Source organism: Sparus aurata, chromosome 13 (assembly GCF_900880675.1).
Source record: "Sparus aurata chromosome 13, fSpaAur1.1, whole genome shotgun sequence".
Taxonomy (NCBI): domain Eukaryota; kingdom Metazoa; phylum Chordata; class Actinopteri; order Spariformes; family Sparidae; genus Sparus; species Sparus aurata.
Window position 1 is genome coordinate 11,806,482 of NC_044199.1, and position 12,984 is coordinate 11,819,465.

A 12,984-nucleotide genomic window follows, 5' to 3' on the forward strand; every position below is an offset into this window, starting at 1 on the left:
CACATTAGTCTTGTCCAGCTGTAACACAGCAAACGCGGCAGACAGCGGACAGCAAGGGCTCCAAAAAAACGGGCAATTCAGCTTCTGGTATCATTTATGTGACAGTCAAGCTTTTCTATAGCTACAGCTGTCTGCACAGAGGATGCCATTCATTTTGAAATGGTGGTTAGGTCATTTCCGAGGCTTTCTCTCAACAATTCCTACTTTGAAACCAAAAAAAAAAAAGGTGTGTAGTATGAACGTATGAACAGATTTTAAACACTTAAACAATCCCCGCGTAGAAATGTGACCTCAAAACTGAACTTTCTGTTGAATCTGAAAACGATTTCATAAGCACAGCTCTACAGTAAACTATACTCAGTCTTTGCTGCCGAAAAACCCTCGCAGACATTTTACTTATATGAAAATGTAATCTTCCAAAAGACATAACAGGAATGGAAATCAATACCGCAATAACAGGCTGAGACAGAGGCCTAATGAGAATTTTGGCAAGATGTGGGAGTTGAAATGGATCTGCTGAAATTGGGTGGCTTGTTGAAAGATACTCCCTGGCCTTCAAAGTAGACTTCATATCTGTGATACAGTGGAGAAGCGCGCCGTGCAATTTGCAAAATGGAGTGATGACGCCTTGAAAATGATACGATTCATGTCTGCGGCATGCAAAGGGGTGCATTGTGATATACGAAAACTAAACCGCACCAAAGACTGGTTCGTACATCAAGGATAGACGTCGAGGCGCGCAAAGTATTTTATTCAGTCTGTTTTCTGGGGCGGCCTTGGCTGCTCAAGAGATTCGCTCAAGCCTCTCCTTTTTGCAAGTACAAAACCTTTCTACAAACATTATTTAATATGAGCAGCCAAGGCTACTTTGCTTTCGCCCTCCATCAAAGTGACTTGGAGAACACCTCGTTCAAGTGCAGCGGGTGAGTTCAGCAGAAAAGAGGCTTGACTATTTGTGTACAGGTGTTTATTTTTTTCTTTCATGTGAGGCCACATGAAAGGAAAAATCTAATCTTACGGTAATTTGTGAGACATCAGATTAAAAAAAAGCAGAGACCCTGGTTTGTAACCTCTCTACAACGATTTGATGTGTGAAGACCATTAGACAGTCTGCTTGTAGGGTGCTTGAAAGAGTGTCTTGCTGAATGGTGAGAATCGTTAGCCAACGTATTCCAAGGACCGAGACTGTGTTTCACCATGCCGAAGCTTGAAGTCAGCATAAAAAAGTAATTTTTCCTTTCCCAAACACATTCACCTTCCCTATAGACCACACAAATCATTTAGCTGCAAATCTTAACTTTCTTTTTGCTCTATACATAATTTATAAAAGAGTCTGTAGTCAAGACCATCTTAACTGAGACCATTACCAAGGCCAGAATGTATTGACATCAAGACAAGACCAAGATGTTGAGCGACCAAGTCAAGACCGATGTGAGTCCTGAGCTGCATGACACAACTGTGTTTCCCACACATTAATTTATTTGTAGCGGTCCGCCACAATATCAACATTGGGCACCCGTCAGTGAATAGCATGATGTTAGATACTCAGATATCATCGTCGAGATCAAGCACCCACAATGAGTGCCAGGCCTTGAAGCCAGTTTTTGTCATGGCCAAGCCGTGTAATTACATCGTCATGTGTTGTCCAAGTTAGCTCGGTGCTAAACCGGAAGTTAGCCCGACTCGGTCTCGAGTACGCATGCTCTGTGGCTCCCCACCCCCACAATTAAAGTCTGGTTCTGTGGGAAACACTGCACACTAACTCTAAGATGTGAAACATGCAAACCATAAGCAGTCTTCAAAGTTATCTAAAATAGCCACATACCCATAGAAAACGCAGGTGTTCTGGGTGACTGAAAATCATCATTAAGCATAAGAAAAAACAAACAATACGGCCATATCTCTGTCTTGACTGGTCTTGAAGCAAAATCCAGCGTCCCCTTTGTCTGAGACCGAGACAAGACCAAGTAAAAATGCAGTCGAGCCCGAGACCATCAAAAAACGAGAGCATAAGCGTGGCGTTGTGACAAGAGAGGAGCAGAACATTTAAGCTAAAGAAGAAAAAGTAAAGTTGCAACATGAAAAAGTTCGAACGTATCTGTGGCTTTGCAGAAACTTACATTGCTAACAGTTATTCTGGCGATCGGGTTGAAAAGGGATGATGAAAAAACAGAATGTATCATTTTCCGAGGGCGTTAATTACAGAGGCGGTCAATGAGCCTGGGGTAGGAGCATTTTTTTCTAGACATTAAAGGTCCAGTTTGTAGAATTTAGGACGGTAGCCCAGAACAGACAAACCAAACACTGGCTCTAGAGAGAGCCTTTCAGGTTTTTTAGTGAGGGGTGTAAATGTTAAATGTAACTCGTGGTTATCGGGTGTACTGCCAGAGTCTTACATTTGAGTGACTGAATCGATGCCAGGTCCTACAGTATCAGCTGTGTTTTCACTCACTTACAGCTATAATTTGTCGGTCACCGGCAAACGTCTAGCCCCTTGAGGTGACTGTGAAAGGAGGTGTTAGTCACATAAGCTGCATCCTTTTTTTCTCTCTCTCTTTTTTTTTAAGCTCCCGTGTATGCATTTACCGCGACGATCACGCGGAGAAATGTCAGCGCGCACGCTACCTCATGTCATTCCCTCTGCCAAGGGATGGAGGCTTTGCTTTGCCGGTTCGAGGCTGAGCATCTACAGTAAACAGCGGTAGAGTTGTAATCAGTTTGGCTAAACGACAGCTGCTCTCTCTCTCATTTACTACTGCATTTGTTCTGTACCTTCCCCTCCCTCACAACAACCGGTTATCCGCGCGTAGCTGTGTGCCGAGCCTGAGCAGGCGTGACGCGTTGATGTGAGCACATGACATATCTTTAGGCCCGACGTTGGCAACAGCGCATTCTTGATTCTCTGTGTCTCTCTGTGTGTGTGTGTGTGTGTGAGTGTGTGAGTGGGCACGCGTGGCCATCAATGCAAGACCACCGAATTAGATCCAGTCTGATGCACTGCCAGTTCAGTTAAGGGTGAGACCTGTCCTGAAAAGATGGTTGATTTCTTTCATGCACTAGTATACGGACGCTGCGACAAAGAAAAAGATTATTTGGGCTGATTACAGACGGGTAATAGTCTCCCTCTGCCTCTATATATCTTTCTGTCAGACTCTCCTTCCCTCTACCCCCCACAGACCTCATTCTGTCGACTCAGGCGGCTCCGCTAACCTGCAAGTGTGTACAAGTTAAACAACGCGTCTTTTTCAACTGTTGTCTTATTTGCTTTGGGCAAGGAAGTATGAGCAGGCAAATGTCAGAAAATACATTTGCTGTTGCTGGGGTTTCCAGCTGTCGCGCTGCAACTCTGCTCTCTTCCTTCCCTCTCCCTCTGTTCTGGAAAGATGCTCGTGCGGATACTTTCGGATGTTCCGACTTGCCGGTCTGATAGGCCGCGCTGACACTGCATTTGAATTCATAACAAGATGGCCTCGCCGTCTTCTGGAAAAGCTCCCTGCCAAACACCACTGGCATGACACAGCAAAGAACACAGATGATACCGGATTTCGATACTCTAGTTTTCGTGTAGCGTTGAGATTTCTGCAAATTCCGATTAGAATCTGGCTTTCGTCTTCCGATCACGCTCGCGGTGTCATCTCTGCATTTTTCTTTTAGCTTTTGCAGGCAAAGATCGGGACAGTTCTGATGCCAAGAAGCGGGATGATCCTGATCCCCCAGGAAGGATGGATTCGGGCTGGATTTAGAAACATGAAAGGTGTTGAACGTAGCCGTGAAATCAGGCTATAACCGGTGAAGATACTGAAATGCAGACAAATGTGGGTTTTCGAATAAACAAAGACTACGATCAATTGCACGGCCAGTTGGACGGCACATGACACATCATTCTGTTAGTGATAAGTTTGTTTTTGTCTCGTCGTATTATCCTCATGTAGACTCACGTAGTCAGGATGTTTTCGAGTGTCTTAGTCTCAGTTGGAGCCATCAATTATTCATAACCACTCATGTTCCAAAGAAGAGGACACACTTTGCACACAGTGCACATGACTCACTCTTTCTCACTCACTTTTTCTAAACAGCTGACTATTAAATGTACACAAAGGAATTTTGTCTCGACTAGCCTTTTTGCCAACCAACTGCTCGAGCCACACAACTACATCTCAAGACGGGGTCACTCTAAAAAAGCACAGCACTGAATGTGACGAGGCTCTATTCGGTATCGGTGAGCCGATAATCATTTTTAAACTAAAGCTGAGATGTCTCTGATATCATCATGCGTTTTTTAACCCCTTAAGGAATACCGTAGGAACACCAACATAGGAACACCCTTGTGTTTGGACGGAAACCAAAACCTGTGTTCCAACCTCTGTAACTCTGTGTCAGTATGTCATAGAATCACACTTACAATTCAAGAACAAACTTGAGGGTGTTACCTTTCCAATGGTACCAAGCACATCCCTGAGTCTCAAACTATGTGGGAGCTGTCATGCTTTTAATTTTGGTATGTCATTTTAGAAAAATAACCTTAAAATGGGGGCGTTCACTAAGAGGTTAATAGCTAGTGGCTGAGGTGCTGGAGGAAAATACTTACAGCTGCTTTAAAGTGTGCGCCTACGGGTAGAGGTGCACGGGCTTACATGTATGAATATGGGTACATACGCATATGTGAATATGTATATGTATGTGCAGAAGTCAGTGTCTGTGGGTCTTCCCTGATAAAATAAAGGATAAATACAAGAAAAAAAGAAAAGCTTTTCTTCTCACCAGAGATGCTTCCTCTAGGTTTTCGATTCTAAAGCATGGTTGCACAGAGTAAGAGGAGAGGAGAGGAGAGGAGAGGACACTGCTATTTGTCTGTGAAGGTGCTGCACCTGCCTCCATCCATTAGAGACCATTAGCGCCGACGGTCCTGAATGTGTTCACGGAGGATGCCGTTGTTGACAACATCAAAGAGCGCTGGACTTGTATTCCAACAATAACTACTTATTGAATATGCAACCACATTTTTTATTTATTTTTTGTTGCTCATTTAGCCTTGTAGTCTGCATCTTATCTGTGCATGTCGAGAGACAGAAAGCAACGCTGCAGGAGAGTCGTGTTGTCTACCTTTGGATTGATTTTAATCTAAGCAGAGCTAACACGCGGCACCTCGAGACGTGACAATTCTGAGTTCGCTAAAGCAGATGCGGTTTGATATCCAGAATCCAAGTGGGGGCGGAAAAGATTTCTCATCTTATTCTGAGTGCTGATGACCGCCAGCTCAAAAGGAGCAGTCCATGTAGAGACACGGAATGCAGCCATGACCAATCCGCTAACAGAGAATAAACGGCCCGAAACTCCAAAGCTAAAAGACTCTCTGTTCCCAAACAGCATATTCTGAAAGGGATAGTGGAGAGTGGGGATGTGTCATCGCTTTTAAAAGAAATCTGTAAAAAGGATGAGAAGAAAAGCGCATCTCTGAAAAGGGAAGCTGCGATAGAGAAGCTGCGCAGAGAGAAGGTCAAAGATGTCTTGTTTCTTTTAAATTAAAAGTGACATTTTTATTTTGAGAGGCGACGTTCAGCCAGCCGGGGGAACAGTCTCATTGGAGGTGACTGTGAATGGATACAAATGCTTGTTTAATATAACATTCAATCAGAGGATTTGAACCATTAATGAGCGACAAGTTAAATAAAAAGAGAGTCCTTCAATTCACCTCGCTCCGACGCAGCAACAGTTCTTTTTTTCCCCCAACGAGGGATGTTTTCCAAATTCATTGTGTCCTTTTCAAGACATCCTGATAATTGTCTGTTTTTCAGTGCCCAGATTTTAACAACGGACTGTGCCGTGTCCCGTGAACGCGGGGCTAAATGACAACATGTGAATGCACCACAAGCACAGGAACACAAATAGAAATCACCAACATTTTTTTTCCCAAGTTTGAGCAAAGAAGTTATAAAAATAAGAAATAAAGTTATTTGTTGAACAGCGGAGGTAATGAACATTGCCAGGAAAGAACTCATAAAAACGTGAATGAATGCTAAAACACAAAGGAGTGGGGCTTTAAGGCGCCTGCATTATCTAAATAGAAAAAAAACATTTTGTGCTGTTGGATCAAAAGCTTTTACAAGATATTCATGTGTTGATTTTTCTTTTTTGCCCCCCTTTGTTTCAGATCAAGGGAATCGAACTACAGGTGTGAAGCGACTTTCGAGCCCGAAAAGCTTTTTCAGGCTCTACATGAGGAAAACCTAAATCTATTATCACATGCAGCTTGCCACACCGTCGCTGTGCAGATGGCCACCGCCGCACACCAGCCACACGCGCTGTGTTTATATGCAGTACATGCACACACTGTGTACAACAGTCATACGGCGACATATCCAAATAAATTGGCTGCATATCTAGCAGCTTTCCCCCGGCTACTCCCCTCCATCGTTAAAAGCAGCAGGTGAGAAAAAAAAACAAAGTGTGTGGGCATGTGCATGTGTGTGCGTATGAAAGGTAATTACATTCATACATTAAGGATGTGTTTATTTAAAAAGGCATACAGAGTGCTGGCGTAAGCCAACAGTCAGGGCTCTAAACTCGCGCTCTCTGAGCCTATCATGTTTGCACGTTTCACTTCCTCCCCTTTATTTCCCGTTCTCCCTCCTGCCCTTTTCTCCTCCCATCCTCTCCACTGGCCTCCCCTCCTCCTCCTCCTTCTCCTCCCGCCGCCTACCCCCCCGTGTCCCTTCATCTATCCGAAGACAGTATGTATTAGTATAGAACCTTGGCAGGTGTTTGCTCATTCAAGTGACACAGTTTTATAATGAGAAAAGTGCAAATTTTCAGAATATACATTCAGCTCTGCCTGTGTCTGGATGTGACTGTTCCCTTTTCCTTGTCAACAACCCATCTGGGGACTTGAGTTGGTCCGCGTGCGTGTGTGTGTGTGTGTGAGCAATAGAAAAACAAAAAAATGAATGATATGTTTATTGAATACCTCAATGTATATTCTGTGTCTCCGCCGTTCCTCAGCCCTCCATTACCTGTTCCTCCATACCTTTCTCCGAGGCACAGCGGCCTTTTTAAAATGTAAAATGTGCCATACTCCATACAGTAATTGGCTTGTGGAGATTTTTTTTTTTTTTTCCGGTGACAGGAATGATTTTCTTTCATCAGTTTTCCACCTGCCACGCTGAGTTCAGTGGGACACCTCCAGCAGCCCCACTTCATTAAGTGAGAAGCAGGTCAGTGGGGAGACAGCTCCTGCCTATGAGCTCTATTGTAATCTTGCATAGGGATACTTTTTTCCCCTTCCGGCTCTGGAGTAGAAGAGCTGGTACCTCGGCCTATAAGGAGTTTCATATTTTTTCTAGGGTACGCGATATAGCCACCCTTCAACATGACTTTGAAAAGAAGCGGACGGTTTTTGCAGAGCCACATCTTCCGGAGAGAAATTGGATTCAAAATGGTCAAACACGCGTATTGCATCGTCTGCAAATAGAACATAAGATTTGCAAACGTGTACAACCATCTGCTGTGTCATTTTAGGCGCTCAAAAATGCGCGTTACAATCCACACACGGATGCCGAGCGACACGTTCGAAGCAGTCCAACAAAAGCACACATTAAGAACTTGAATAAATGCGGATACTTTTTTTTTTGCACAGATTTTTTTTAAACTCACAGATCTGCGCATATAAATGTCAGAAAATATTTGAGACATTCATCTGCGCTTATTTGCAGATTGTTAAGTGTGTGTGCACGGATCGCCTGGTACACACGGATCTGGTTACATTTGTATGTGGAGTTAGGAGACTCTGCTCGCAGTCGCCAGCTCCACGGAGATCTGCAAATACATGCTATTTGCTAGCCGGAGTGGAAAACTGGGAGAAGTAGGTAGATCATCATAGCCAATTACAACACACAAACAATTACCAACTAATGACTTTCTTCCTGAAGGGGACCCATGACCCAGACGCCGTCATACCCAGACCCCGATCTATGACCTAAACTGTATTGAAAATACTGGCACAGCTTTCCTAGCCTCCACTGTCATCATCTCGCATCTTTTATGTTAAATGCAGCCCTTATGTTACACGAACTGTTTCTATTATTAGAGCTCCGAATCACAATGCAATTCAGAATAATGGTATTGTCAGAGTTTGGCTCGAGGAAATGTTTCTCTAACTGGACCTCTTACTAACAGAAGCCAATAAATGTAAATATATGAGCTGCTGAAGAGTGGTGGACGCGTTATATTGCTGGGAAAACAGCCAGTACAGGCGAAAAATCCGATTCCCCTGGTCTGCATGTCGAAGTGTCCTTGGGGAAGATACTGAACCCGAAAACTGCTCCTGACGGGCTGGTCGGCACCTTGCACGGCAGCCACAGCCATCAGAGTGTGAATGTATGTATGAATTACTGCAAGTCACTTTGGAGAAAAAGCGTCTGCTGAATGCCCTGAAAATGTAAAAAGCGGATGCCAGTGAAGTATTAGCCAAGTGGGCTGCACTGTAGGCAAAATGCATGTCGAGCATTTTCATACTTCATTTGCAGAAAAACAAACACAACACCTATCCCAACCGTGCTCTGTTCGCCCTGCTGCCATCTGGCAATTGATACAGAAGTGTCGAGGGCTTTACCGCCAGACTACGGAGCAGCTTTCTTTCTTCATTCTGTGAGACTCCTGGACTCCTCCTCAACGCCCCAGTACAACTTTTTTGTGTGCAACGCTGTGATGTAGAATGACATCTATACAAACCTGTTTCTTCATAGTGTCCTCCTTGCAATTCTTGATTTAAATTCTATTATAAAAATGTATTAAAAGTTTCTTTTTATACCCAACTCTGTGCTCTAGAACTTTCTCCCAGAAGAGGGAAATAGAATAAGCCTGCTGCTAAGAGCGCGCTAATTATTCCCACTTGCCTGAGGTATTTCTCTCAACACCTCGCATATGATAAGTTGCTCTACTAATAACGCCGGTAATGATCGGATATATTGCTTCATTTGACGATGTAAGTCTCTTTCTCACCTAAACCTGCTTTACATCTGTACAGCAGCAGAAGAAACAAAGCTGACATTTGCCTGTCCCTAGTTTATTCACAGTCAACACGCACAGCCGGCGAGAACTCTCTGCTTTTAATTATTAGCGCTCTCTGCACCACTAAATGCAATAAGAAACACACAAGCAGCTAGACTCAAGCGCAGACATGTGAAAAGAGAGGCGTTGAGAGAAATAAAGGTGCAGAACGCTCAAGGTCAAAGAAAAAAGTTTCCCTGTGTCTTTCAGAGGCAATAACTGCGTCTGAAAGCTCTCATAAAATGCCTCCTTAATTCCTCCCCTTTATCCCACCAAGGCCTACATTCTGTCTCCTCTTTCCTCTTTTTTCTTCTTCTAATGTTTTACGGTCCTTGTCTCGGTGAGAGGGGACTTGTTAGGGATCTTCTGAGATTTATAGTCAAGTTTTTTTCTATCAGAGAGAACACCGTACCAATCTTGAGGCTGATATGAAAGGATGTTTCATAGAGGCACTCTTCCAGGAAATAAAAAAAAAAGACAGCTGTCTCAAAAGTTTAACTTTCTTGCTAAGATTAAGTTTTCAGAGAAAGTTCTGCTATCTGTAAAAAAAAAAAAAAAAAAAAGTCTGACATGTCAGGCATTTCTTATTTTGTTATTTACTTTGGAAAACTTTTAAAAGGCTATCCCCTAAATTGCTCAGGCACAGACACTCTAAATGCATCAAAGCTTTTTCGTGGTTGCTTGCTGGCGAGGTGGGACGCTTGACATTCAACATGCACACACGTATATGTGCGCTTACATACACACACATACACACACACATGCAAACACACAGTCGCACACCACAAACAGGCGGCAAATTGATTCAGACAGCTGAATATTTGACATCTCAGGGCCCCGATAGCTTCACATTCAGAGGATTGGGCTCCCGAAAATGAGCGGTGGGCCCTCAGCTGTTCACCCATAACACTAATCTTAATGTTTAAACAGATTCGATCAATCTGCAGATGGCACCGCACGGGCACCACAGGTACTTTGGTAATTCTGCAAAACGACATTAACACATTTGTCACCCGTACATCAGGAGAGCCGCAGACACGGCGACTGTACGGAGAAACTGCATCGCACTAACGCGGCGATGCGCACGTGTGGGAATTTCACAGAGTAGGTTCGTCTTTTCTACGAGACAGCGCGAGACGAGACCAATCCGACTCAAGGGCATGAATGTGGCTTGAAAATTTTGCCTTGATCTGTCGACACTCAAACATCAATCACGCATTGTGCTAGGAGGATGTCAACCCTCGCTTGACTACATACATATTCATTATGTTTTGGATGGATTTAATTGCCGAATCACACGTACAGAAAGAAAACACTCGACAAGAGGATCACGGGTGTCATTTAGCAGTTGTGTTGAAGAAATGTTAATCTGATGATACCCTATTTAAAATCAAATAAATCAAATATGGGAAATAACACGTTTTCTGGTCATTCTTTTTAAAAAGTTCCTTCAAAAATATTTTTTCTTTAAGAATTGGGGCCAATCCAAAATCAGAATATGTTCTGGTGCCAATACTGATTTAATTAACTTATCAGATACCAGACTGACATCGGCGATTCATGTGCTGATCCAGTTAGGGCTGCATAACATATCATTTGAGCATTGACATCGACAATAGTCACACAGCAGGACCTACACCACAGAGGACCGAGAATCTCTTTACTGGGCCTGCAGAACAAAGCCATGATCCATTCAAGTCCACCAAATGTGTGCTTTTAGTATACTTTATCGTGCTTATAAGGACAGGTAAACCAAGATCCTGGCAGACTCTGGGAGGCAGGGGTGGACAGATTAATTAAAGAAAAGAGAAAAGGGATGAAGAGAGTTCCGCAGGTTGGTAATGAAAACACAGACGTGGGTGAGGAAATGGGAGGAAAAAGTGTTCGCAAATTACTGCGAAACCGTGTGGAATAAATGATTTAAATGTCACACCTTAGCCAGCGCTCACTCGTCATGAGTCCACTTAATAGGCCCAGCAAATTTTGCCAGGAAAGTAATTACGCATAGGTTCTTTCCAGCGTGGGAATAACGAATAAATTGTAACTATGCCTCAATGCAAAAAATTTCTCAATCCAGGAAATAAAGCTATTATCAAGTCTTGAATTACATGAAACCAAAAGGGCAATTTGTAAAATGATATTAGCCTCTTTTGAATCTTATAAAAGGGAGAATCCCTCTTGCCCAGCGCTCATCTCTCGCTCTTGCTGTCGCAGCACAGCTTAACTCCCTCAGTGGTAAGTGACGGAAAGGACAAAATTGGCTACTTTCGGGACAATGACTCGTTCGAAATTCAAACAGCTCCTCGCAGCCATCGGAGCACCTTTGAGAGGACGGAAGACAAGAGGAGCCTCTTTCATCCGACTAAACGTCTTCGAGGTGGGCCTCAGCCCCTGACGTTAAACAACAACAGCCGCGAAAAGCCGGCACCACTCAAAGGACTGTAACGGAGACAGCTGCTGCATTTCTCTTTGAAAAAAAAACAATACGTTTATGCAAATACTCCGCGGCTGACTTTAATAGAGGATGTAAGTGACACTCTCTGAGATAGGACACATGCACATGCGGGCACATGTTGCAGGCGCAGACAGCAATCTGTTGAACTGGACGACAAACATTTCAGATTTAAATGCCTGCACATACAGAAGTCTGTGACACTATTTCTATTCTGGAGGATAAAAGTGGAAAATGTATGATTTCTATGTAATTTCCTGTATGTATCTTTTCAAAAAGACGAAATGAATAGTTACATAGATGTACTCTTTGCAAGTAAAACAGGAATTATTAGAAAACTCAAAGTTCTTGACTGTGATTTAAATTTCTGCACTGACTTCCAAATAAAGGGAAACCTTTTTACTATTTAAAGATCCGATATCATGAAAACCGTGAACATATTAAAGCGCTCAATACACGGTTTAACACACTCATTTAGGGCATTGGGCAGATACTTTTGTCCAAACTGAGTTACAGTAATTAATATGTACGTTCAAACACTGATGGTGGTGGCTGCAGTTTGGGGTTCAGTATCTTGCCCAAGGACACGCCGACATGCTGACCAGGGGAATCGAACCAGTGACCTTCAGCTAACCTTCTGATATCAAAACGCTGGCTCTACCTCTGAGCAACAACCGCCCATATTCATAAAACTGTGCCTTTGGCTGTGGTTGTAAAAACTGCAGCAGTGCTGATGCAGAAACACAGTGGACGGTGCCTGCTCAAGCCTGTGGGAGCTGACCAATCAGAGAAGAATGGGCTTTTCAGGAGGAGGTTCTTAAAGACAGTAAAAGTGTAGAGAGTGAATAGAGGTGCAGCAGCACTGGACAGTATCAGAAAAATTACGTGTTTTCAGAACATTAAAGCAGGCAAACCAAAGTAGTATCAAAGTAAGAACCTGAAAATGAGTATAATAAGAGATATTCGAGAGTGAGCTGACGCAGAGTCAGTCATTACCATTAAAGAAGGTAGATTTTGCTCCATTACAGCTAAGTCCAACAGAACAAAGCCTGCGAAAAAAGTTGGCGAGTTGGGGTTTGTATGTCTGAGCAACTGTGTGCTGCCCTAATCCCCATCTTCTTCTTCCCAACAGGCAGCAGGGAAAATTAATCTGAAACCTACTGTGCTCAAAGGCGTTTGCAGCTGAGACATCTCTCCTTCCTCACACTGCCAGTGGCACTTTGGAAACACTCACCATCTCAGTGCGCCCATCAGCATGTGCATTTGAATTTGCCATGTTCTGCTAGGCAACTCCCAAAGCACACACAAACACACACACACAGTGACGCACACGCACAAGCCCAAACAGCATCACAATCCTGAAGCCCCAGAAGTATCCCTTTGCGTTTCTGATAATAAGAGTGTCCTTGGCAGCTTTTTCATTTCCAATCCCGGAGCTCTGCTCTGGAAATGCCATGAAATAGACCCCCAAGCCCGACCCCTGGTGT

At 43.6% G+C, this 12,984-nt stretch overlaps 1 protein-coding gene across 3 annotated transcripts in view; it reads right to left on the reverse strand.

The window, feature by feature from the left end:
- The window catches only part of LOC115593951 (cell adhesion molecule 2-like), a 240,756-nt gene that overhangs the window by 46,834 nt on the left and 180,938 nt on the right, over nt 1-12,984 (reverse strand). The window lies entirely within an intron of this gene.